Consider the following 27176-nt stretch of genomic DNA (forward strand, 5'->3'; position numbering starts at 1 on the left):
GGCCCATACAAACAACCCCAGAACAGCCCCCAGAGCAGCCCAGTGCTAGCCTAAACTGGGTCAGGGAGAGCTCAGTGTCCCAGTGAGAGGGGAGCTCAGTATCCCAGGGAGAGGGGAGCTCAGTGTCCCATTGAGAGGGCTCAGTGTCCCAGGGAGAGGGGAGCTCAGTGTCCCAGGGAGAGGGGAGCTCAGTGTCCCATGGAGAGGGGAGCTCAGTGTCCCAGGGAGAGGGGAGCTCAGTGCAGGAGGGAGCTCAGTATCCCAGGGAGAGGGGAGCTCAGTGTCCCATGGAGAGGGGAGCTCAGTGTCCCAGGGAGAGGGGAGCTCAGTGTCCCAGGGAGAGGGGAGCTCAGTGTCCCAGGGAGAGGGGAGCTCAGTGTCCCAGGGAGAGGGGAGCTCAGTGTCCCAGGGAGAGGGGAGCTCAGTGTCCCAGGGAGAGTTCTGTTCCTGTTCCTCTTCCTGTTCCACTTCCTGTTCCATCTTACCCAGCCCGGCCTGTTCCTCTTCCTCTTCCTGTTCCATCCTACCCACCTCTGACCCGTTTCTCTTCCTGTTCCATCCTACCCACCTCTGACCCGTTTCTCTTCCTGTTCCATCCTACCCACCTCTGACCCGTTTTCTTCCTGTTCCATCCTACCCACCTCTGACCCGTTTCTCTTCCTGTTCCATCCTACCCACCTCTGACCCGTTTCTCTTCCTGTTCCATCCTACCCACCTCTGACCCGTTTCTCTTCCTGTTCCATCCTACCCACCTCGGACCCGTTTCTCTTCCTGTTCCATCCTACCCACCTCTGACCCGTTTCTCTTCCAGTTCCATCCTACCCACCTCTGACCCGTTTCTCTTCCTGTTCCATCCTACCCACCTCTGACCCGTTTTTCTTCCTGTTCCATCCTACCCACCTCTGACCCGTTTCTCTTCCTGTTCCATCCTACCCACCTCTGACCCGTTTTTCTTCCTGTTCCATCCTACCCACCTCTGACCCGTTTCTCTTCCTGTTCCATCCTACCCACCTCTGACCCGTTTCTCTTCCTGTTCCATCCTACCCACCTCTGACCCGTTTCTCTTCCTGTTCCATCCTACCCACCTCTGACCCGTTTCTCTTCCTGTTCCATCCGATCCTGCCCTGGCTTGTTCCTGTTCCTCTTCCTGTTCTATTCTAGCCTGTTCCTGTTTCTCTTCCTGTTCCTCATCCTGTTCCATCCTACCCAGCCCTGGCCTGTTCCTGTTCCCATTCCTCTTCAGCCTGCCTCGCTGGCTCATTACAACCGCTCACTTCCAGATCTGCCTCAGTCACTCTCACTCTGCAGCGCTAGTACCACTCTGCCATTTCCTGTGTGCGTGCGTGAGAGAGAGAGAGAGAGAGAGAGAGAGAGAGAGAGAGTTACAGCCTGCCTGGCACCTTCACATTAATTATCATCGCCCTCCTCGCTGCAGATTCAGCTTCCATCATGTTGAATATAATGGTGAGAGTACAGGTTAAACTCAGCAGTTGTCCTACATCGCCCCAGGGCAAGGTTATGAAATACCAAACATAGCAGATGTCAGATATGTTTCTGTAGCTCCTTGACAGAGGGTTATTTTCTATATGAATATGAAAATGTGATTCTGGAGCATTGGCAGCACATGACAACACTCTTTCTCTCCCCATGAGAATGACGAATCTCTGCTTCTCTGCTTTGCTAATAATGCATGTGTTGCTGAATTATGGGTAGAAAAATATGCGTTTAGAGGAGACTCTGAGATGTGTCTGAAGCACAGAAGGGAAGCGATTCCTCTCCTATGTTTTCTGATCTGACGTTTCTTTGGAGATGCAAAGAGTGTGTCAGGCGCCGTGCAGCGGAGAGGCTGCCTGTGAACCACATTACAGAGGAGGATAATTCATCCCTGATCTCTACCTGCTCACTGTAATGACATTAGGAGATGAAAGCACAGCTGGACCATTTTGCATGATATTGCTGTCTGAGGAAGTGTTGGGTCGGCCCCGGAGAGAACCCATCCTGGGAAATACCCTTTCTCCTCCGTCTCTCTCTCTGTCTTCATTCTCTCTCTTTCTTTCTCTTCTTTTCCTCTCTCTCTCTCTCTCTCTCTCTCTCTCTCTCTCTCTCTCTCTCTCTCTCTCTCTCTCTCTCTGTGTGTCCCTCTCTCTGTCTCTCTCTCTCTCCCTCCCTCTCTCTCTCTCTGTCCCTCTCTGTCTCTCTCTCTGTCCCTCTCCCTCCCTCTCTCTCTCTCCCTCCCTCACTCTCTCTCTCTCTCTCTCTCTCTCTCTCTCTGTCCCTCTCTGTCTCTCTCCCTCCCTCCCTCTCTCTCTCTCTGTCCCTCTCTGTCTCTCTCTCACTCTGTCTCCCTCCCTCCCTCCCTCCCTCCCTCCCTCCCTCCCTCCCTCCCTCTCTCTCTCTCTCTCTCCCTCTCTGTCTCTCTGTCTCTCTCTCCCTCCCTCCCTCCCTCCCTCCCTCCCTCCCTCCCTCCCTCCCTCCCTCCCTCCCTCCCTCCCTCCCTCCCTCCCTCCCTCCCTCCCTCCCTCTCCCTCTCTCTCTCTCTCTCTCTGTTCTTCTCTGTCTCTCTCTCTCTCTCTCCCTCCCAACCTCTCTCTCTGTCCCTCTCTGTCCCTCTCTGTCTCCCTCCCTCCCTCCCTGTCTCTCTCTCTCCCTCCCTCTCTTTCACCCCCCCCCTCTCTCTTTCTTTCTCTTCTTTTCCTCTCTCTCTCTCTCTCTCTCTCTCTCTCTCTCTCTCTCTCTCTCTCTCTCTCTCTGTGTGTCCCTCTCTCTGTCTCTCTCTCTCTCCCTCCCTCTCTCTCTCTCTGTCCCTCTCTGTCTCTCTCTCTGTCCCTCTCCCTCCCTCTCTCTCTCTCCCTCCCTCACCTCTCTCTCTCTCTCTCTCTCTCTCTCTCTCTCTGTCCCTCTCCCTCCCTCTCTCTCTCTCCCTCCCTCACTCTCTCTCTCTCTCTCTCTCTCTCTCTCTGTCCCTCTCTGTCTCTCTCCCTCCCTCCCTCCCTCCCTCCCTCCATCCCTCCCTCCCTGTCTCTGTCTCTCTCTCCCTCCCTCTCTTTCACCCCCCCCTCTCTCTCTTTCTTTCTCTTCTTTTTCTCCTCTCTCTCTCTCTCTCTCTCTCTCTCTCTCTCTCTCTCTGTGTGTCCCTCTCTCTGTCTCTCTCTCCCTCCCTCTCTCTCTCTGTCCCTCTCTGTCTCTCTCTCTGTCCCTCTCCCTCCCTCTCTCTCTCTCCCTCCCTCCCTCATCTCTCTCTCTCTCTCTCTCTCTCTCTCTCTCTCTCTCTCTCTCTGTCCCTCTCTGTCTCTCTCCCTCCCTCCCTCCCTCCCTCCCTCCCTCCCTCCCTCCCTCCCTCCCTCCCTCCCTCCCTCCCTCCCTCCTCCCTCCCTCCCTCCCTCCCTCCCTCCCTCTCTCTCTCTGTCCCTCTCTGTCCCTCTCTGTCCCTCTCTGTCTCCCTCCCTCCCTCCCTCCCTCCCTCCCTCCCTCCCTCCCTCCCTCCCTCCCTCCCTCCCTCCCTCCCTCCCTCCCTCCTTCCCTCCCTCTCTCTCTCTCTCTCTCTGTCCTTCTCTGTCTCTCTCTCTGCCACACCTCTGAGTGAACAAATGACGGCCATTACAGGAACTCCAGCACCAGTATTACATTTTGGCGTCCTGAGATGGTGGCGTGCAGTAGGAGTGCAGTGCTTTGAGATCTGAAAGGTAAAGAAGCTTCACAGAGAAACCAAAGAACAATAGTTCAACCAGCGATGTTTTTAAGATGAATTATCCCACCCCGTCATACTCAGCAGCTCCCTGTTTGCTCAATAAAGCGTGACAGCCCAGAGAGGTACAGTATATAGATCACTGACAGTGGAATGTGTCTTGTCTTCCACATGCCACGACAAAGGGACAATATCCCAAGATGCAGCTGGCAGACTGGATGCTTTTAACACAATTATCTTTTTAGTTTAATTGCAGGTAAAGCACTGCTGCTAAACTGCCTATTATTCCCCAGCAGAACAGTCTGTCTGATTGCTGCCCGCCTCAGCACCCTCCTCTCCTCTCCACCTCTTCTTCTCCATGCAGAAGAAGCACTGTTGTTTATTCACAGTCCCAGTCAGCCGATAGCCTTACACAATGGCAGGAGGGGAGAAACAACACCTGCATGTGATGCTGCTTTCATTTCACATCAGAAGGCAGACAGGCAGGCAGGCAGGCAGGCAGGCAGGCAGGCAGGCAGGCAGGCAGGCAGGCAGGCAGGCAGGCAGGCAGGCAGGCAGGCAGGCAGGCAGGCAGGCAGGCAGGCAGGCAGGCAGGCAGGCAGGCAGGCAGGCAGGCAGGCAGGCAGGCAGGCAGGCAGGCAGGCAGGCCTCACAGGGACCAGTCACATGGACCTTTTCTTTCTTGTGTCTCCAAAAATGAAGCCCCCTCCCGATAAGTCCTTGTTTATGTTTGAAGACTCTTTCACTCTCACGCAGAGACTCAGAAACCTGAAGGATTCTGGGAGCCTTCACACAAGGTAAATGTCTCTCTGCATTCTCCTTAGCTGATGCAATACTCACTCCATGAATCATCAGTGTTATGAATAGAAGGACTATCAACAAAGTTATATTAAGCCCATTGCCAGAAGGCATCAGACATTCACTGCTCTTCTGTCTCACTCCTCCATTCAAAGAGAAGCTGAGAGCCCCAGTCCAACCTGATGGCAGCCCAGTCCTACATCCTTCCCTCTGTTGTGCTCTCTGTCCCCCAGGCTGGCTCAGTAGCAGTCTGTCTGTTCCGAACAAGGATCCAGAGGATCCTGACCCCACCCAGTCGGCTGTGGCCCAATAGCTCTGTAGCCCTCTAGAAGGGCGGGCGGCAGGTACCCTAGCCATTAAGCGTGTTGGGCCAGTAATCTAATCCCCGTGGTGAAAACTCTGTCGATGTGCTCTTGAGCAAGGCACTTAACCCCAATTGCTCCAGTGTCGCCGTCGATAATGGCTGACCCCTGTCCGTGACGCTACTCTCTGAGGGTGTCTCAGGGGAAGTTGGGATATGCACAAAACACACTTCCATTTCACATCTCACACTCGTACAGGTTAGCGCTTGTACATGCAGTGAAACAGGACAAATATAAGCGCCCCCTATTTGACCGTTTGACCCAGCCACTCACCCGGGCAGTCCTGCTGGAGCCCTGGAACACCCACCTAGCTGGCCCTGTTCAGACAAGGGCCTGAACATAGAAAAGACGAGAGGACGTGAATATAGGGGAGAAGAGCGGGAGGGAGATGGCCTGACACCTGAGTGGTTGGCACATGCCAAGTGTTCTGCCGGGGGCCAGGCTTCCCTCCCTCTCGCACAAAACGCTCACGCCCTCAGCATCCGCACAGGCCCCATGGCCAAACCTCCTCCCTCTCTCCCTTCCTCCCCCTCTCTCCCCCTGCTCCTCCCCATTTGTTGTGGAATTTTTGTTTCCATAAAATGGTTGCCAGATAATGGATTTTTCCTTTATTAATTGGATGCACTGAGTGATGACTCTCCAGGCAGTTCTTGAACTTGATTTACAATTAAACGGAGTCAGGCTATTTTCTAATGATTCTTAGCTGAGCAGGTTTTATTGCACTACTAAGCTCTGTTATTAACAAACCTTGGCTTTTCTCGGTCCCTGTGGGATGTCTAAAATGCTTTGTCCATTTTTTCAAAGAATGAATAAGCCCATTTTTTCTCCATTGAGGCAGTTTGGCATTTTTACAATGCCTCAAATGGGTACACGCTCTCCTGTGGGTACAATCATGCACACACCCACATATACATTCTCTCTCTCTCTCTCTCTTTCACACACACACACCCACATATATATTCTCTCACACACACACACACACACACACACACACACACACACACACACACACACACACACACACACACACACACATACACACACACACACATACACACACACACACACACACACACACACACACACACACACACACACACACACACACACACACACACACACACACACACACACACACACACACACACAAACACACAAGTGTATGTTAATTTAAATTCCCATCTACTCTCCTCTAGGCCAGCTGACCGACAGGCTGTCCCCCTCTGTAGATTTAGGTCAGAGTGAAATGTGAAGCCACAGTGTTTATCATCTGTGCCTGGGCCCATTTCCCCTGTCTGTGTGCCATGTTGATGGGGCTGGCTGGCTGGCTGGCCAACAGCTAAGCAGGCGTCTGTAAGTGGAGAGAGACCAGGATGTAACATAATCATGGGTAGTGCTCTAGTGTGTTTGTATTGATGTTCTCTGTTTTTGTATGACAGTGGGCTGACTGCAGGGGGATTCTGGAGGTCACTGTTTATGTGCATGGATAGATAATAGCAATGGGTGTTCTCTCTCTTTTTCTCTCTCTCAATTCAATTCAATTCAATTCAAGGGCTTTATTGGCATGGGAACATATGTTAACATTGCCATAGCAAGTCAAATAGATAATAAACAGAAGTGGAATAAACTATAAAAAGGAACAGTAAACATTACACTCATGAAAGTTCCAAAAGAATAAAAACATTTGAAATGTCATATTATGTCTATATACAGTGTTGTAACGATGTGCAAATAGTTAAAGTACAAAAGGGAAAATAAATAAACAGAAATATGGGTTGTATTTACAATGGTGTTTGTTCTTCTTTGGTTAGATCACAAATGTTGCTGCTGTGATGGCACACTGTGGTATTTCACCCAGTAGATATGGGAGTTTAACAAAATTGGGTTTGTTTTCAAGTTCTTTGTGGGTCTGTGTAATCTGAGGGAAATATGTGTCTCTAATATGGTCATACATTTGTACAGGAGGTTAGGAAGTGCAGCTCAGTTTCTACCTCATTTTGTGGGCGATGTGCACATAGCCTGTCTTCTCTTGAGAGCCAGGTCTGCCTACGGCGACCTTTGTCAATAGCAAGGCTATGCTCACTGAGTCTGTACATCGTCAAGTTTAGGTCAGTAACAGTGGTCAGGTATTCTGCCACTGTGTACTCTCTGTTAAGGGCCAAATAGCATTCTAGTTTGCTCAGTTTTTTTGTTAATTCTTTCCAATGTGTCAAGTAATTATGTTTTTGTTTTCTCATGATTTGGCTGGGTCTAATTGTGTTGCTGTCCTGGGGTTCTGTGGGATCTGTTTGTGAACAGAGCCCCAGGACCAGCTTGCTTAGGGGACTCTTCTCCAGGTTCATCTCTCTGTAGGTGATGGCTTTGTTATGGAAAGTTTGTGAATCGCTTCCTTTTAGGTGGTTGTAGAATTTAACGGCTCTTTTCTGGATTTTGATCATTAGGAGGAATTGGCCTAATTCTGCTCTGCATGCATTATTTTGTGTTTTACGTTGTACACGGAGGATATTTTTGCAGAATTCTGCAAGCAGAGTCTCAATTTGGTGTTTGTCCCATTTTGTGAATTCTTGGTTGGTGAGCGGACCCCAGACCTCACAACTAGAGGTCGACCGATTAATCTGAATGGTCAATTAATTAGGGCCGATTTCAAGTTTTCATAAAAATCCGTAATCGCCATTTTTGGACACCGATTGTGGCTGATTACATTGCACTCCACGAGGAGACTGCGTAGCAGGCTGACTATCTGTTACGCAACTGCAGCAAGGAGCCAAGGTAAGGTGCTAGCTAGCATTAAACTTATCTTTTAAAAAACAATCAATCTTCACATAATCACTAGTTAACTACACATGGTTGATGATATTACTAGTTTATCTAGCTTGTCCTGCGTTGCATATAATCGATGCGGTGCCTGTTCATTTCTCATCGAATCACAGCCTACTTCGCCAAACAGGTGATTTAACAAGCGCATTCGCGAAAAAAGGACTGTCGTTGCACCAATGTGTACCTAACCATAAACATCAATGCCTTTCTTTAAAATCAATACACAAGTATATATTTTTAAACCTGCATATTTAGTTAATATTGCCTGCTAACATGAATTTCTTTTAACTAGGGAAAATGTGTCACTTCTCCTGCGTTCCGTGCAAGGAGTCAGGGTATATGCAGCAGTTTGGGCTGCCTGGCTCGTTGCGAACTGTGTGAAGACCGTAATTAATTTGCCAGAATTGTACATAATTATGACATAACATTGAAGGTTGTACAGTGTAACAGCAATATTTAGACTTATGGATGCCACCCGTTAGATAAAATACAGAACGGTTCCGTATTTCACTGAAAGAATAAACGTTTTGTTTTTGAAAAGATAGTTTCCGGATTTGACCATATTAATGACCTAAGGCTTGTATTTCTGTGTGTTATTATATTATAATTAAGTCTATGATTTGATATTTGATAGAGTAGTCTGACTGAGCGGTGGTAGGCAGCAGCAGGCTCGTAAGAATTCATTCAAACAGCACTTTCGTGCGTTTGCCAGCAGCTCTTCGTTGTGCTTCAAGCATTGAGCTGTTTATGACTTCAAGCCTATCAACTCCCGAGATTAGGCTGGTGTAACCGATGTGAAATGGCTAGCTAGTTAGCGGGGTGCGCGCTAATAGCGTTTCAAACGGTGACGTCACTCGCTCTGAGACCTTGGAGTAGTTGTTCCCCTTGCGGCTTTTGTGGAGCGATGGGTAACGATGCTTTGAGGGTGGCTGTTGTCGATGTGTTCCTGGTTCGAGCCCAGGTAGGGGCGAGGAGAGGGACGGAAGCTATACTGTTACACTGGCAATACTAAAGTGCCTATAAGAACATCCAATAGTCAAAGGTATATGAAATACAAATGGTATAGAGAGAAATAGTCCTATAATTCCTATAATAACTACAACCTAAAACTTCTTACTTGGGAATATTGAAGACTCATGTTAAAAGGAACCACCAGCTTTCATATGTTTTGAGCAAGGAACTTAAATGTTAACTTTTTTACATGGCACATATTGCACTTTTACTTTCTTCTCTAACACTTTGCTTTTGCATTATTTAAACCAAATTCAACATGTTTCATTATGTATCGGTATCAGCGTTGAAAAATCATAATCGGTCGACCTCTACTCACAACCATAAAGGGCAATGGGTTCTATAACTGATTCAAGTATTTTTAGCCAGATCCTAATTGGTATGTTGAATTTTATGTTCCTTTTGATGGCATAGAATGCCCTTCTCGCCTTGTCTCTCAGCTCGTTCACAGCTTTGTTGAAGTTACCTGTGGCGCTGATGTTTAGGCCGAGGTATGTATAGTTTTTTGTGTGCTCTAGGGCAACAGTGTCTAGATGGAATTTGTATTTGTGGTCCTGGCGACTGGACCTTTTTTGTAACAACATTATTTTTGTCTTACTGAGATTTACTGTCAGGGCCCAGGTCTGGCTGAATCTGTGCAGAAGATCTAGGTGCTGCTGTAGGCCCTCCTAAGTTGGTGCCAGAACCACCTCTCTCTCTCTCTTTCTCGCGCGTGATTTTGCTTTCTCTATCTTCCATGGCTTCAGGTTTGTGGCAAGCAAATGTCCATGACAGGGAGTTTTGTTTGAGGGGTTCATTGTTGTTGATGCTTCATGTTTCCATCTACCCAGTGACACCAAGCAGCAACACCGGCCTGAACAACATATAGGGGGGCTGTGAGAAGGTCACTTCTGTTTAAAAGGACGTTCTACTCTGTAACGCCCTGGCCATAGAGAGGGTTTTTTATTCTCTATTTTTGGTTAGGCCAGGGTGTGACATGGGTGGGCGTTCTATGTTCTGTTTTCTATGTTGGTGTATTACTTTGTTTCGGCCGTGTATGGCTCTCAATCAAGAACAGCTGTAGATCATTGTTGCTGATTGAGAGTCATACATAGGCAGCCTGTTTTTCCTTTGGGGTTTGTGGGTGAATATTTTCTTGTTTAGTTTTGTTAAACCTGACAGAACTGTTGCTGGTCGTTTTTGGTTTATTTTTGTAAAGTGTTCATTCGGTCCATTAAAATCATTCATGATGAACACATCCTCCGCTGCACCTTGGTCTCATTTTGAGACGGCCGTTACATACTCCAAAATGCATGAAAATGTAATTAATTTACATTTATGTTCCACGTAGCTGTCATTCGCTCTGTTTGCTACAAATATACTGTAACTTGTCACTGATCTTAAAGGGATAGTGCGAGATTTTGGCAATGAAGCCTTTATTCTACTTACCCAGAGACAGATGAACTCATGGATACCATTTTTGTGTCTTTGCGTGCAGTTTGAAGGTATTTGTATACGAGCCATTGTTAACTAGCGTTAGCGCAATGACTGGTAACATGCTAGCTGTTCCAATAGACTTCCAGTCATTGCGCTAACGTTAGTTAAAAATTGCGCTGACGCTAATTAGCAACTTCCTTCGACCTGCACACAGAGACATGAAAAATGGTATCCATGAGTTCATCTCACTGTGGGAAAGTAGAACAATCCTTTTAAAGCCACGTCTCGGCAGAAATATAAAAATAAATCATAATAAAATATAATTGTTTTTTTAATCATTTTTTTTGGAGTGGCGGCAAAGTTTTAGCAGCGGCAGGGTGCTGCTAAATTAATATAGGGGAACACTTGGTCTCATATGAAGCTTTACCGCTTGCTCTGTTGTACAAGCAGTATTTTGATTTCAGTAACAATTTTCTTACATTATTTATGAATATTGAAAAATATAAACATGAATATTGAAAAACAGTTATGAGTTATGATCCAATTTGTAAGCATTACTAACAGTGAACGTGAAAATGGACTCAAAGTGGTCACCCTTTGCTGGTGATTTGCAAGATGTGTAATGAAACAAGCGAAAGGAGGGCTGGGATTGGTTAAATTGCCTACTATGCCAATGTCTGTATAAAATGGGCCATATCTTTAAAACTAGCAGAGATCCCACTCTGGAACTTTGATATACCCATAGAATACAGTGGGGGGGGGAAAAGTATTTGATCCCCTGCTGATTTTGTACGTTTGCCCACTGACAAAGAAAGGATCAGTCTATAATTTTAATGGTAGGTTTATTTGAACAGTGAGAGACAGAATAACAACAAAAATATCCAGAAAAACGCATGTCAAAAATGTTATAAATTGATTTGCATTTTAATGAGTGAAATAAGTATTTGACCCCCTCTCAATCAGACAGATTTCTGGCTCCCAGGTGTCTTTTATACAGGTAACGAGCTGAGATTAGGAGCACACTCTTAAAGGGAGTGTGAAGGACTGAAAATCCTGCAGCGCCCGCAAGGTCCCCCTGCTCAAGAATACATATACATGCCCGTCTGAAGTTTGCCAATGAACATCTGAATGACTCAGAGGACAACTGGTGAAAGTGTTGTGGTCAGATGAGACCAAAATGGAGCTCTTTGACATCAACTCAACTCGCCGTGTTTGGAGGAGGAAGAATGCTGCCTATGACCCCAAGAACACCATCTCCACCGTCAAACATGGAGTGGAAACATTATGCTTTGGGGTGTTTTTCTGCTAAGGGGACAGGACAACTTCACCACATCAAAGGGACGATGGACGGGGCCATGTACCGTCAAATCTTGGGTGAGAACCTCCTTCCCTCAGCCAGGGCATTGAAAATGGGTCGTGGATGGGTATTCCAGCATGACAATGACCCAAAACACACGGCCAAGGAGTGGCTTAAGAAGAAGCACATTAAGGTCCTGGAGTGGCCTAGCCAGTCTCCAGACCTTAATCCCATAGAAAATCTGTGGAGGGAGCTGAAGGTACGAGTTGCCAAACATCAGCCTCGAAACCTTAATGACTTGGAGAAGATCTGCAAAGAGGAGTGGGACAAAATCCCTCCTGAGATGTGTGCAAACCTGGTGGCCAACTACAAGAAACGTCTGACCTCTGTGATTGCCAACAAGGGTTTTGCCACCAAGTACTAAGTCATGTTTTGCAGAGGGGTCAAATACTTATTTCCCTCATTAAAATGCAAATCATTTTATAACATTTTTGACATGCGTTTTTCTGGATTTCTGTTGTTGTTATTCTGTCTCTCACTGTTCAAATAAACCTACTATTAAAATGATAGACTGATCATTTCTTTGTAAGTGGGCAAACGTACAAAATCAGCAGGGGATCAAATACTTTTTTCCCCCACTGTATATTATTTTCAACAAAATGTTGATAAATTAGCCAAATCAAAAATGGTATATTTTCAATATTCATGTTTATATTTCTCAATATTCATAAATTAATGTAATTTAAATACTACCTATATTACAGAGCAAGCCGTAAAACTTCATTTGACACCAATATTTGCTTTGTAGCACCTACAGATGAAACATGTTTGAGTCTTAAAAGGACACTGTGGTTTTGGCAATGAGGCCCTTTATCTACTTCCCCAGAGTCAGAGGAACTCATGGACACCATTTTTATGTCTCTGTGTCCAGCATGCTAGTAGATACCCATAGACATCCAGCCATTGCACTAACGCTAGTTAGCATTGTCTTGCGAAACTACCTCTAACTTCCTTCATACTGGACACAGAGACATACAAATGGTATTCACAAGTTAATCTGGCTCTGGCGAAGTAGATACAGGGTCTCATTGCCAAAATCCCAAAGTATCCCTTTAAAGGAGGCCTGGGTAAGGCCAAAATGTCATGAATATGCCAACTTTGAAAAATTATTTCTCAATTATGCTTTTAGATACAAATGTCAAATAAATGTCAACAATCCTTCCTAGATTTCCTGAAAATCCCCCAAATCATTATATATTTTTGTCCTGGTTTCAGGGGACTCACCCAGTGCTCTCAGTTGAAATATTATTTTGATATCAGACCTCTTGTTGGATTAGAGCCATGACTCCATGGAGCTGGGAGAATATACTGTAGCGTAAGCAGTACAGGATACTCAAGTGGGCTTATTGACCACTTTAATGGCCTAACATTAAAAGCACTCCGGATGACATTGCCTTTGTGAGGCGAGCGTGTGTGTGTTTCTCGTTTCTCCACCCCACCATTGACTGTAATGGATGACAGAACGGCTAGAACGCCATGTCAGCAGTATATTTACACCGTCTGTCTGTCTGTGGCCAGTTTCCCTTCTTGTGGATACTGTAAAGTGGTCTTAAGGCTAACACACGCCATTTCTTTTAACTGCTGATCATGCCATGTTGTAATGAGAGGGAAGCAGAGGAGAGGAGGAGGACCGGATAGGAGAGAGGAGGAAGGGAGAGGAAAAAAGAGGGGAGAAGATAGGAGGGGAGAGAGGAGGGGAGGAAATGACAGACGGTGAGAGGGGAGAGGACAGGAGGAGAGAAGGAAGGACAAAAAGAGAAAATATGGGAGAAGAGGCGAGAAGGATAGAAATGGTAGATGTGGCTGTCAACTCCCACGCTCATCCAGGGGGCTTTTGTCTCGCTGGCGGCTCGTTATAACGCGTTCACTTTGTTCGAACACACACATATAAGGCATCAATAATCACCTGAAACAATGAGACATACACACAGTGTTACAATAGCTGTTGTTTTGATTCCTGGATTCTTGTTAAGATCAGAGCGACGCCTCTATGCTATCTGTAACATGGCTGCCCACGCTCCTACATCATATCATCAGATCTGCTCCTGTGTTTGGATCAACAATGGCTCTCATGTTCTCTCTCTCTCTCTCCTCTCTCTTATCCTCTTTTTTCTCTTCCTCCTTCCCTTTCTTTCTCTTTATTCCTTTCTCTTTCTTTCTGTGTTTCTTCCCCGTCTCTTTCTCCACCCCTCCTTCTCTGTGTCTCCCGCTATCTCTCTCTCTTACCCTACAATCTGTCAGTGATTGCAGGCGGGTAGGTTCTTCAGGCAGGCAGCGTTCGTCGTGTCTCCTGAGTCATCATCAGGACAGGCCTTGTGTAATGGTGTGGAACCGGCCAAGGTGAATGGTTATTACTTATTGACTTCCTGAGTGATGGGTGGGGACGCATACTCATTGGCTCTGTGGAAGACTGAGCAGATGCATCACTCTTTAAAGACCGCAACGTCGCCAGAGCTTTAAAATGGTCTAGTCAAGGCCTACACTGGTTAGCGCTTAGTAAGAATTTAATTGTGATTTTTGCTGTTTTTATGTCATATCAAGGGGTTCAAATAGATAATTGACTGACATACTTACTTACATTGTAGTAAATGGTTTACAGATTGTATCTGAAAGACTTGCGACTGTTTCCACTACTTCCACCCCTTAAGGTGTCAGCATGCTTCAGTTCGGCTGGCGCCTAACGTACTCCCTTAAAAGACCTTCGCTTGAATACGGAAAAAAAGTGGCAATAGTACTGTTTGTCCATTTTGAGACACCTTAGCCAGTATACACTTCCTGAAAATAGTCAGAATTAATCTAAGATAACTCTAGAAATCTGTCATTCATTTTGACTTTTTTGCAGCAAGGAGATCTTAGTCGTGCAATTTTACATCTAAGATGTTTGGTGCAGTATTTTTCAATGACAAATGTGCATTAAAACGAGTCGTCTCTCGTTGAATGACAACAAAGACTTCATTAAAGAACCCCTACTGTTGACCAATCACAGACGAAGGGGCGTGGACTTCGCCTCTAAACTTCAGCTTGCCTCCCCTCAAAAAATGTGTGTCCCCAAACAGCTGAAAAAAACCTTCACCGAAGTCCAGAACGAACCAAAACGTCAAAATGTTTTATTATAATATATGCATGAACTCTAACGAACTGTTTCGGTAGGGAAGCATTCAACCCTGTGGTTTGTGTAGGCTTCTATCTATACTGAATACCCACCATGTTTAGCTAAGATTCTCTACTAAATTACGCCTGTCTGTTTTTTTTATGTCACAGGCTGTCAACCAAAAGTGCTCAAAGGATTTCAATTTCTCTGCAGAAAGGCACATGGCAACATTTAAACATTGAGGCATTGGAGTATAAAGTCATACAGCCATTGTTTCGACCCTCAGTCTTTTCTGTGTGCTGTGAAAGCGGCAGCATGCTCAAGTTCTTCTCGTCCTTACAAGCCTGTACGTGTACCTTAATCAAGGAGCCCTGGGCCAGCTAGCAAGCCAGCCGCAGACACAAACACAGCCCGTTGAATATTGCTTATGCCTTTCCCTTTCTGATGAGGCCAAGCTAGGTCTCTCTACAAAGCAGTGTGGAGGCAAATACGCTAGTGCACCTATTCACCCAGCATCTCCCTTTAGCCGGGAACAAAAGTCCTGGCAGTGTGGGGTGCAAATTGAATGGCTCTCTCCTTTGTTGTTCCAGAGAGACTGCAGGAGATATATGTGGCTCTAAGGACGGCTAATTGCCCCCGTGCCTATGATTTATTTCAGAGGAACCATCCTGCCTGAGCCTGTGCCCATTGACGAGCTCCGCCTTTGCTCCTGGGGCTGTGGGGGCTTTGTCCAGCCCTGGCTTTGACTGAGACCCAGAGAGAGCATGTGCCTAGTGCCTCACATTTCACCTCAGCCCCTCCACTCCTTCCAACACCCCCCACACACCACCACCATCTTTTGTTAAGTCTAGAGTGCATTTGCTTCCTGGGTCCCCTCCTCCTCTTCCTCCCCCCTCCTCTTCCTCCCTCCTTGGTTTTGGTGGGGCGGGGGGCCCAAAGGGCAGGGCCCTGGGGAAGAGGACGGACAGCAGTGACATGTTTAACCTCTGACCCTCTCTGGTTCTCTTGAGTCACGCTTGCAGCTCATCCATCATGGCCTGTGCGTGTCACTCACACCAGCTGTCAGTCACACTTCCTCCTCCCTTCTCCCCGCCCTTACCGTTGACAATCAGAACAAGGGCGGTGACCGCTGCGGAGGGCAGCTGATGTACTAGGTGTCGCTCAAACAGAGGGAGAGAGAGAGAGAGAGAGAGAGAGAGGGTAGCAGCCAGCAGTCTGCCCATCTGCAGGGAGGAAAAGAGATGCTGATCCATTGATTGAAACATTGTTTGAGACGCTGCTGGGATGTACACTTTGACAGCCATGACTACAGTCTTTCTGTAATGTTTAGCCTACTCAGGGGCCATTGTTCTCTCAGACACTTCAAGGTGTGCAATTAGTTTGACGAATTAGTTTGACGTTGCTTATTGCACATTCTAGGCTTCAATCTTTACCATGTAGACTAGTCTACTACGTCATACAATTCTAAAAGGATATTCACATCATATTGAAACGTCATTCAAGAAAAGGTATTGCATAAAATACAATGTATTTATATTCTCTGAAATGTAGACCCAAGAGGGCATTATTTTATCGGCGAAATTAGATATCTGATCCTCGGAATTGGAATAGGTAAAGCAGCCTTAATCTAGTATGTTGGGCTTGTTGTTCCATCCTCTGGGTAGGTAGGGTTACCGTATGAACACTTTAAAGCCAGGATACTTTGGTAACCTACGGTAGGTACTTACTTTCTCCAATGACCCTTCCCACAACCCCACTTTCCCGCGATTATGTCATAAGGGCGAGCCACGGCCTGACCGGGCCGGCCGGCGGGCAGGTCAAGGTGGTCAGAGATACCCCGCGGGGAGGATGTGAGGAACGGAGATCAACGCAGCTAATCAGCGCAACGTTTTCCTACTGAGGGAGAGGAAAGAGAAAGCGAAAAACAAAGAGAAAAGGAGCGGCGGCCATTTTAACTGCGTTTCAGCCTTGAATTAAAAGCAGCAGAGTCATTAGAGAGACGCTGGTTAGACTCCTGCTGGGTTTTTAAATTGGATTCATAGGGAGGGAGACTCCCTGGGGGAGTGTGGGGGCGGGGTGGGGTCTAGCCGTGCTGGCGGGGGGCACAAGGACTCTTCATCACCATCCTTCCTCTAATAGTCTCATTATCCCTGCTTTAAACCCATTGCTTATCCTCTACCCAGAGGTAATGGTGTCGAAGGCTGTTGTTTTGCTTCAACCTCTGAACCAATTTCATAGTGTTTTGTGTAGTAGGAGGATGTGATGTCAGGTAGGTTTTCAAAGTGTTGGTTTCCAGGTCTTATTGTGGATAGAGTGTTTTTCCTTTGCTCTGGCAGGATCGTGTTGCCCGGGATGTAAGCATAGTGCAGTAGTTCTTTTTTCAACATCCATATATGCAAGCTGAATATTAATCCATCCTTTGACTTTTGTCTTTGCTCAGATCTGTTCTAATTTGCGTTGTTTCAACACCACTAACAGCAACTCTGTCTGTCCTGTGTTTGAACCCATTTTGCATTCAAACTCATCTGGTCTGACAGAATCAATAGCCAGTGTGTCAAGCTTTCTGGGCGACGGAGCATGCCACACCTGTCAATAGCCCAGCTACCTCTTTCTCCTTCCCATTCTCAGCCTCCTGACGCCCAGTGCACACCAGACATGACTCTAATATGTATGTGTTCAGAATAGCTGATTGTGTACCTCGTACAACCACCGTATGTATTGTAGCTTGGTGGAGGCTAAAGCTGTTTGGTGTTGGACAATAACGACCAAAGGAATAGTCATCAATGCACACATAATATGAGATAGGAAATAGGAGATCATTGAAAGCAAACAAATCCAGTATATTTCTGCTAAGAAGTTTCTTTACGGCTCGATGACTAAGATGCTGATAACTGAGGTCTACACTAGCCTAGCTCTAGCAGGGTGTGTGAGGTGTAGGAGCTGTGTCTGAGCTGTTATTGGGTGTTTGAGCACGTTCTCATCCTCCATCAGAGTACCGCAGAGCAATCGATGCTGCCTTGGCACACACACGCGTGCACACAGACACACACACACACGCGCGCGCACACACACACACACACACACACACACACACACACACACACACACACACACACACACACACACACACACACACACACACACACACACACAGCTATATGTATGCTCTGCTGTGTGTTTATAGCTCTACTGGGTTAACACAGCAGCACACACACACAGACACACACACACACACACACACACACAGCTATATGTATGGTCTGCTGTGTGTTTATAGCTCTACTGGGTTAACACAGCAGCACACACACACAGGCACACACACACACACACACACACACACACACACACACACACACACACACACACACACAGCTATATGTATGGTCTGCTGTGTGTTTATAGCTGTACTGGGTTAACACAGCAGCACACAGAGAGAGCCCGCCCAGTCTACTGGGAAGAAGTGTTGAGAAAGTCATTTGCTGTTAGACACCCTTCTAATCACACCGCACTTCTGTTACAGCGATGTGGCAGGGTTGACGGGGCTGACAGGGTTGACGGGGCTGACAGGATTGACAGGGTTGACGGGGTTGACAGGATTGACGGGGTTGACAGGATTGACAGGGTTGACGGAGTTGACAGGATTGACGGGGTTGACAGGGTTGACAGGGTTGACGGAGTTGACAGGGTTGACGGGATTGACGGGGTTGACAGGGTTGACGGGGTTGACGGGGTTGACGGGATTGACGGGGTTGACAGGATTGACAGGATTGACGGGGTTGACGGGGTTGACGGGATTGACAGGATTGACGGGGTTGACAGGATTGACAGGGTTGACGGGGTTGACAGGATTGACGGGGTTGACGGGGTTGACGGGGTTGACCGGATTGACGGGGTTGACGGGATTGACGGGGTTGACGGGGTTGACGGGATTGACGGGGTTGACGGGGTTGACGGGATTGACGGGATTGACGGGGTTGACGGGGTTGACGGGATTGACGGGGTTGACGGGATTGACGGGGTTGACGGGGTTGACGTGGTTGACGGGGTTGACAGGATTGACAGGGTTGACAGGGTTGACAGGGTTGACGGGATTGGAGCGTGAGTGAATGTTTCAAGTTCAAGGGGGATGATAAGGGGAATTTTAATTTGTTTTTCTGAATTGATTTGCGTGTGAATATGAAAAGGGAGTAATTGTCCCCTGCAGAGTGTGTCATCACAATTAGCAACAGTTAGTCACAGTGGAAGATGAGCATGGAGCCACACTTATATAGGGCCAATGATGGTTCCTGTGGCTCTTTAATGATAATGGCGCTGTGTGTGTGTATGCGTGTGTGTGTGTGTGTATGTGTGTGTGTGCAAGCAAGCTGTGTTCTATATAGTATATATAGTGTATGTTTACTATTTGTCTATATGTGTCTGTTTGTGCAGTGCAACACACACACAGCATGTCTGCTAGTAATCCTTCTACACTCCCAGACAGACACCATTGCTGGTACATATGAACCAACCAACCCTGATGGCTGCAGCCAACGCTAATTCCCCTCATCTCCCCTCCTCAGCTCCGCTGTGCTCAGCTCGACACCTCACAACGCCCGCTAGACTCCCCTCCCAGTCCTCCTCACAGGGATTTGTTTGGGTGGGTTGGCTTTACAAAAACGGCCCTCTTAATCCTGTACAATGAATGAAGCTCTTACAGATGAGCCAGTAGCCAGTGACATCTGCTGTGTGGATCTTCTCTGGGTGTCATGCTAGACCTAAGCCGAAGAGCAGATCCTCTTTCTCTCCCCTTCTCCTCTGCTGGCTACATTCTGGAATCTCGCGTTGACGGATGCCAAGGAGACCCTCTGTGGGTAGTAGTTCTCTCTAATCACTATGGCATACACAGCCTGGATATTTTTTCCATGCCCTGGCTTGAAGGAAGCCTTTAGAATAAAACATGTGTTCTGCAGTGTGGGGGACGTTTCATAGGCCTGCGTCATCACAAGTTGGAAAGTATTGTCAATGCTTTGTTGAGTCATAATCATTTGGTGCAAAGACATCCAGGCTATATGAATCTGTATGCTGTGTGATTCACATATCTCCTAACCAGCCCTGGCGTTTATGTTTTAACGAGCAAAGTAAAAGTGTGCCTTGTTAACGTTTTCTCTGACAGTGTGTGTTGTGTATATGGAGGGGTTAGTAGCAGTTCTAATACAATGCTGCACTCTCTCTCTCTCTCTCTCTCTCTCTCTCTCTCTCTCTCTCCCCATCTTTTGGGCTAACGTGGGATGAGTCACAACACTCCAAATGGCCTCAGCTGCTGTCAGTCCCCAAGTAGAACCCCCTCAGATTGTTGTGGATGGGCTGATGATGTCAACATGGAGTGTGATTTGTCAGAACTCTCTGAATCACACCTCTCCTCCAGTGACAGAAACATGCCAGGGCAGGTGACAGAAGGTAACAGGACAGTGTGTGGTGAACTCCAGGAACAACAGGCTGGAGATAAAGAGCTATCACTGTCCTGCCTGCCTGCCTGCCTGCCTGCCTGCCTGTCATCATAGGGCCTCAGCTTATCTCTGCCCAGTAGTCTGCATGGCTCCAATACTCCACAGTTAATGTGTTTCTCACTATCTCCAGTCAGACCCCATCCTGGGTCTTTTTCATTTGGTTCTCTACATTGTCTTTCTCTCTCCCTCTCTCTTTTCTCTCCCCACCACCGGATCAACTAATTGCTATTATAGATAACAATAACAATGTTGGTAATAATGTCCACAATAAAAAAGATGATGCTGTGTGATTACGGCAATCATTGTAATCAGAGGGAGAGGGGCTGCAGCTGGATAGAGATCATACTCGGAGAGAGAGAGAGAGAGAGGGACAGAGAGAGGGACAGAGAGAGAGCGAGACAGAGGTTACAGAAGACGAAAGGGAGGGATAGGAAAGAGAGGGAGGGAGAAAGGGGGAAAGGATGTTGTTGCCTTAATTGGGGGGGGGGGGGGCTCCAATCAGAGAGAGCCAGGCATGAGCCGCGCTGTCATCTTTATACTGAACAAAAATATAAACGCAACATGTAAAGTGTTGGTCCCATGTTTCATGAGCTGAAATAAAAGATCAAAGAAATGTCTCATACGCACAAAAACATTATTTCTCAATAATGTTGTGCATCAATTTGTTCACATCCCTGTTAGTGAGCATTTCTCCTTTGCCAAGATAATCCATCCACCTGACAGGTGTGGCATATTAAGAAGCTGATTAAACATAATTACACAACTGCACCTTGTGCTGGGGACAATAAAAGGACACTAAAATGTGCACAGATGTCTCAAGTTTTGATGGAGCGTGCAATTGGCATGCTGACTGCAGGAATGTCCACCAGAGCTGTTGCCTGAGAATTTAATGTTCATTTCTCTACCATAAGCCGCATTCAACTCCATTTTAGAGAATTTGGCAGTACTTCCAACTGGCCTCACAACTTCAGACCACGTGTAACCACACCAGCCCAGGACCCCAAATCCGACTTCTTCACCTGCGGGATTGTCTGAGACCAGCCACCCGGTGTCACGACTTCAGCTGAAGTCGGTCCCTCTCCTTGTTCAGGTGTTCGGCGGTCGACGTCACCGACCTTCTAGCCATCACTGATCCATCTTTCATTTTCCATTGGTTTTGTTTTGTCTTCCTTCACACCTGGTTCCAATCCCATCAATTACATGTTGTGTATTTAACCCTCTGTTTCCCCTTATGTCCTTGTGGGAGATTGTTTATTGTAAGTGTTTGTGTACATCTGTACTGGTGTGCGTTGGGTTATGTTTACCCATTGATTTTTATTATTATGTTTTCCGGTGGGTTTTTTGTAATAAACTGTGCCGTTGGAAACACAGTTATTTCTCTCCTGCGTCTGACTTCTCTGCCGCCAGTTAAACACCCCTTACACCCGGACAGCTGATGAAACTGTGGGTTTGCACAACCGAAGAATTTCAGCACAAACGGTCAGAAACCGTCTCAGGGAAGCTCATCTGTGTGCTCGTCATCCTCACCAGGGTCTTGACCTGACTGCACTTCGGCATCCTAAACGACACCAGAAGGAAAAATGCTCACCTTTCGATGGCCACTGGCACACTGGAGAAGTGAGCTCTTCATGGATGAATCCTGTTTTCACCTGTACCAGGCAGATGGCAGACAGCGTGTATGGCGTTGTGTGGGCGAGCGGTTTGCTGATGTCAACGTTGTGATCGATGGCAATTTGAATGCACAGAGATACCGTGACGAGATCCCGAGGCCCATTGTCTTGCCATTCATCCACCGCCATCACCTCACGTTTCAGCATGATAATGCTAATGATCTTTACACAATTCCTGGAAGCTGAACATGTCCCAGTTCTTCCATCGCCTGTATCCTCACTAGACATGTTTGATCAGGCTCGGGATGCTCTGTTTCGACATGTACGGCAGCGTGTTCCAGTTCCCACCAATATCCAGCAACTTCGCACAGCCATTGAAGAGGAGTGGGACAACATTCCACAGACCACAATCAACAGCCTGATCAAGTCTATGCGAAGGAGATGTGTCGCGCTGCCTGAGGCAAATTGTGGTCACACCAGATACTGGTTGGTTTTCTGATTCATGCCGCTAACTTTTTTTAAAGTATCTGTGACCAACAGATGCATATCTCTATTCCCAGTCATGTGAAATCCATATATTAGGGCGTAATTCATTTATTTCAATTGACTGATTTCCTTATATGAACTCAATAAAATCTTTGAAATGGTTACATGTTGCATTTATATTTTCGTTCAGTGTATCAATGTCAGACCAGGCCGGGGGAGGCAGAGCCTGGGGGAGGGGGCCCGAGCCAGAGAACCTCTGCCCAAGCCCCAGAGCATGTCTGCTGGCTGGCTGAGCACTGCAACTCCCAGGGCTGGGCTGGCCTGCTAATCTGTACTATAGCATGGTGAGAGCTGTAGGGGAACTGAGTGGGGGTGCAAACCAGAGATATCATATCGCTTCACACACACTCCACTGTGCTGCACCCTCTATCCACACACACTCTCCCAATCGCCATTAGCATGGCATCTCTGCCAGAGAGAGCCTTTGAATGAACTAGAGGCAAAGCGCCACTGTGGGCTGTGTTGCAGCCCTTCCTTCCTGTTCTGATCTCCTGCTTCCTGCTTCCACGGAGTCATCTTTGAAGTTGCTCTGCTTAAGCCTCTGCCATGTCCTCTCATGGCTTATTTTCTTCCTCCGTCTTGATGGAATGATTTCTGTCCTGCCTTTTCTTAAGCCGCAGAGTTAAACTGCCACAAGTTAAGCCTCGAGATCATAATACCCATCAAAGCACTTTTCAAATGGCTATTGACCAAACGTCTGGTGCTGTATGGTGGTTGTAGATTATAGAGGACTAGAGTCTCTTGGCTTGTGCTCAAAGCGTTCTGTGCTGTTGGGCCACATTGTCTCCCTCCATCAAAGTCACTGCACAGTAATCAATGATGACTCTGCAGAGTTTAGCCTGTGTGTTAGAGTTTGGTCCTGGGTTGGGTTCATCTTAACAGCCAACACAGTGAGGCTGACGCAGCACATTCCAAACCCAATCAGTTCTCTGTGTGTGAAGAAGAAGTACAGAGAATCAACTGACTGAGGGAAAGTCTTATCAGTCATCAGAGCTTCAGATACAGGGACACGTTTGGTATTTTGTCTCATGTTCTGTGTGTACTGAGTGAGGGATGTACTGCGATAAGAAGAATGTGATAAGCAATGTCTTGAGAGTTGGCTGTCATGCAGGGGTGAAAGTAAGCCGGTCCGGTACGGACATAGTGGGGTTACTGCATACCGGTAAAACGCGAGCCTATCACAATAATTAACACAAAATGACAAGAAAACTATAGGCCTTTACAACAATATTTATCATTACCGCATATCAGCTGCATTAAAATGTGCTAATTCACTTGAAAACAGGTGGTATACCCTCCAAATTGCGTTGTGGTTTGACGAAAACACTAACATTTCAAGGCGGAGATAAGTGGTCGCGACATGCACGTACAGCAGTGGATGCATCAAGTCAGGCTACAAGTGTAGTAGGCCTAATGGCAATCGCCAAAAGTCATAACACTTAGTTTCTTTGTAACAGATGTCTCTTTCCATTCATCAAATTGTGGGTGCACAGTGCACTGTTAGGATGCTGGAATTATTTTGTGAGTGGATAAACGTGCAAAGGAGCACCTTTGAAGTGATTCATTGACAGTCAGACGAAAACATCACGACTGGTTGTGTTTATGCCACATTAAAAGGTAATACATGATAAAAGTTATATGACAAATCTGTACTATGCCTACTAGGCCCATGGAGATACTACATTAATAGGGATCCTACTAGGCCCATGGAGATACTACATTAATAGGGATCCTACTAGGCCCATGGAGATACTACATTAATAGGGATCCTACTAGGCCCATGGAGATACTACATTAATAGGGATCCTACTAGGCCCATGGAGATACTACATTAATAGGGATCCTACTAGGCCCATGGAGATACTACATTAATAGGGATCCTACTAGGCCCATGGAGATACTACATTAATAGGGATCCTACTAGGCCCATGGAGATACTACATTAATAGGGATCCTACTAGGCCCATGGAGATACTACATTAATAGGGATGCTACTAGGCCCATGGAGATACTACATTAATAGGGATTCTACATGTGATTCTATGATTAGACCTATGCATTTTTTTCACTCCTGTACCGGTAAGAAATTAAATCTACTTTCACCCCTGATTGTATGTGACTGCATTATTTAGCATAGATGAATAGAATCTTTGTCATTAGTTCCTTAGTTCATTCTTCATTTACTTTACGTTCGTATTCTTATCTTTTATTATATCTGTAACGTCCGCTTCCAACTCACACTCTCAAACACATAGATCCCCTGAACGCAGCTCACTTTCCAGCTCACACCCTCAAACACATAGATCCCCTGAACGCAGCTCACTCTCCAGATCCCAATCACCTGAATTCTGATCACCTGTTCACACACCTGTATGTCATTATCACACACTATTTAGTTCAGTTCTTTGCACCCCGTCACTGTGTTTTGTGATACTTCTTTCGGAGTGCTGGTGTTTCCCTGTGTATGATAGCTTTTGCCTGCCTCACTAATGACTCGTGTTGCCTATTCCCTGCCTGTACTTTAGCCTATCAGATCTCCTGGATGACGTTGCTAGCCATTTCCCTGCCTGTACTGTTTCCGTTTTGGCCCCCCTGTGTTTGACCTTCTGCCTGCCCCTGGACCCAGCTACCTGCCTCCTCCTGTGGTCCTTTACAAATAAACACCTGCTGCAACCTGCACTTGTAACCAGCTCTCTGTCTCCTATCGTGTTCATTACAATATCTTGTTGTTGCATTGTCGAGGAGGAACCTGCAAGTAAGCATTTTGTTGGACAACTAATAAACGTCTCAAACTTCTGTATCATTTCAGCCAGGAGTTTTGAAAGTGGTGCTCACCAGCCAAAAGTGGTCCCCTGTTTTTTTGTGTCCTACGTCATCCATTTCGTGTGATATGTTATAGCCTTTGCAATTTGTATGATATTATATGAATTTAGAAATGTGTGCGATATGCTATGAATTTGTTGTGCTTAAGATCCCAGAGTGTATCTTTAAATTAGTGCCCACTTCACTGTAACTGTAAACTATTGCTAGCCATTAGCGCCCATGAGTGTGACTGAAGTAGACTCTCTGTACTCCAGACAAAGAGCCCTGGGGGGAGTGGTACCCACCCTTAGACCAGGGAGGTAGAGAGGGACGAGAAGGGATGACGTTATGGATGTGTCCACCTCCCAGACTCCATCAGTTAGACAGAGAGGATGTGTACCCAGCCCTTCATCACAAGGTCCTTTACTCCCCTGGACTGGACAGGACAGATAGATACATCTGTTGTAGTCCATCGCTCCTCAGTAGAGGACACATTGTGACTCTCTCTAAACGGCACACTATCTGTGTGCATGAACAATAATACCCCAGGACCTGGCTTCCTGATAGGGATGGAATTTAGGCTTACGGGTGTTTTTAATGATACGTCTTTCCTACGACGGCCGAAGATGTAACATGTTTCCCAAAACACCACACAGAGAGAATGGTCGCTGTGGGTGTCGTCGGAGCGTGTGTCCATACTGATAGGATCGAAAGAAATGGAGCGATTTTGCTCTCAGATCAGCTTTCTCCATTCAAATCTACTATGGCTGCAAATATTGAGACGGCTTATTCTAGTGCTTACCCAATAAAAATGCATTAAATCACTGATTTTGCACATCATTGCGCACGGCTACACATCATGAAATATATTGAGACAAATTACAGACAGTAGGCTACAAGTACCAAAATAGAACTCAACTGATTGAAGATGAAATGTTTTTCAACATGATTGAAATAGGCCTATAGCCCGCTGTTTATATTTTAATGCAGTCATCTCGGTTTTCATTTGAAACATATTTTTATACGTAACCTGTTTGTATCAAATGCAAAGACATTGGCAACTTTGTATTCATAGTCAACTGTGTTCTGAAGTTACCGGCGGTCACAGAGATACAGATAAACCGTGTGATTCTGTGTTTAGCGAAGATATTCTATGTATAACGTGACGTGAGAGGGCAAAAAAATCATCTAAGGACATCTGGTCTGAGAGGCAGGCGTACGATTACGAGCGTTTTCAAGTGCAACGCTTATAACGATTGTTTTGGGGAACAGCTCGAAGGGTTAACAATGCTCCTGTGAAGGTTTTAATGATGGACTTAGCCTTGAGATGCTTTTAGGAAACCGAGCCTAGATCAATGCTTGCTCACTCCCTGCATAAACATCCAGAGATAACTCACACATGCTTTCGCACCGTATACATGAACTGACTCATATGTTTGCGGTTAATTCTCAGTGCTAATAGGCTGCCACATGAGCAGCCCTGCCCAGATACAGTTGGGCTGGCCGGTCTGAGTGGCTGGAAGTAGAGCAGCACTAACTAGGGGAGGGACTGTGTTGAGGGGACAGATAGCGCAGGGAGGCAGGCGGGCGGAAGGGAGAGTGCAAATGCCACCCCAGATAAGGCCTGCTCCATGATTATCCTCATTATTCCGACAGTTTTTTGGGGGCGCTGGGGTAAGGAGCTCCAGGCCAGGCTAGTTAGTCATATCCTACCCTCCCTCAGAGAGATGGGAGGGGGAGAGGAAGCGCTTACAAGGCAGGGTAGTGGAGAGTGGGTTGAAGGGGCAAAAAAGCCAGATTCAGCTTCCCCTGTCTGAATTGTTCCATCACATAGAGTCATACTGATGTTCTTCTCCCACTGCAGCTGGATTTACATAGTCACACACATAGAGAGAGAGAGACAAATACAGAGAGAGAGAGAGAGAGAGAGAGAGAGAGACAAATACACAGAGAGAGAGAGAGAGAGAGAGAGAGAGAGAAACACTAGAGTAGGACTTCATGCTGTTTAATTATTCATGTGAATAAAGTGCTTTGATTTTACTGCTCCTCCCTTCTTCTTCTGTGGTGGTAGTTACATTCCCACGTTTAAAGAGAGAGACATACTCATGAAAATGATAATATGATGTGGTATGATAATATTCAAAAGATACCTTCTCTCGTAAGGTTACTTCAAAAACACGTTCTTTGTTATATTC

At 46.5% G+C, this 27176-nt stretch overlaps 1 protein-coding gene across 2 annotated transcripts in view; it reads left to right on the forward strand.

Annotated features, from left to right (window-relative positions):
• The window catches only part of msra (methionine sulfoxide reductase A), a 95443-nt gene that overhangs the window by 11823 nt on the left and 56444 nt on the right, over window positions 1-27176 (forward strand). The gene's annotated exons all lie outside the window — the stretch shown is intronic.

This window comes from Salmo salar, chromosome ssa06, assembly GCF_905237065.1.
Source record: "Salmo salar chromosome ssa06, Ssal_v3.1, whole genome shotgun sequence".
Lineage (NCBI taxonomy): Eukaryota > Metazoa > Chordata > Actinopteri > Salmoniformes > Salmonidae > Salmo > Salmo salar.